The sequence below is a fragment of the Triticum dicoccoides genome, chromosome 2B, assembly GCF_002162155.2.
Source record: "Triticum dicoccoides isolate Atlit2015 ecotype Zavitan chromosome 2B, WEW_v2.0, whole genome shotgun sequence".
In the NCBI taxonomy this organism is placed as follows: Eukaryota; Viridiplantae; Streptophyta; class Magnoliopsida; order Poales; family Poaceae; genus Triticum; species Triticum dicoccoides.
In genome coordinates, this window is record NC_041383.1 from 463936130 (window position 1) to 463937150 (window position 1021).

The window sequence follows — 1021 nt, forward strand, 5'->3', positions numbered from 1 at the left end:
ATCGGCCACCAAGCACACTACCAAACATTTGGGGCCGACGAGGACCTTCCGAGACCTAGCCACCGAGAAGAAGTGAAGCGGGACAATGGCGAAGCATGGACTCCAAGGCGATGCCTTCAAGAAGGGCACGACACCGAAAGCCGCCACCGCCCGATCGAGGAGATCAAGTTTTCATCCGGAGCAAATGGAGAGAAGAGAACACCGTGACGCAGCCTTCATGAAGGAAACGACGCCCGTGGCGCCGCCACCGTCGGCCGGAGAAGATCGGACAAGTTATGGACTCCGGTGTTAACCCTCTACCAAACCACCATGCTTCGCCAAACATCACCAACCATGCCACCCACGTGGCCATGGCTGCCCGACCGCACCCAAGACGCGCACTCCGCCCACGAACACCATGCCTCCCGCCGCCAGGGCCGCCGCCCAGCATCCAAGCAACTCCGTGAACACCCAAAGGCCTTGGCTTTGGCCTGACTGGCAGCCCTCGCCTATGAAGATGCCAGCAACCGCCCTGCCTTGAACATCGCCAGAACCACAACAAAGAGCACACAACCGAGGAAAGGGGGAGGAGGAGCGGAGGCATCCGGACCGGTGCACCCCTGCACCGGCGACGGGTGGCCATCGGGGCCTCCCATCCCTCCTGAGAACTCCCCACCGGACACACACCCGTGTCGTCTCACCATGGCGCCCGCCGCAGCTCAACGCGAGGCCACCAACGGCAGCCCGCCCAACCATTGACCAGAAGCGCGAAGCCAGCCCGCACCCGCAGCCAAGAGCACTCACCGGAAGAGCCATCCCGCGCCGCTCGCCGCCGTCCAGGAGCCGGAACAAAGGAGCCCCGACTGGAGGACGACCAGCGCGCACCACCAGCACGCGCGCCCGTCGCGAGCCCGACCACCGCGCTGCACGCAGCAGCGGAAGCTCCCGCGCCCACGCCCGCGTACTGCCAGATCTGGCCAAGCCCAGACCTGGCCGCCACCACAGCCACGAGCGCGAGCCGCCCCGTGCAGCCCACCGCGCC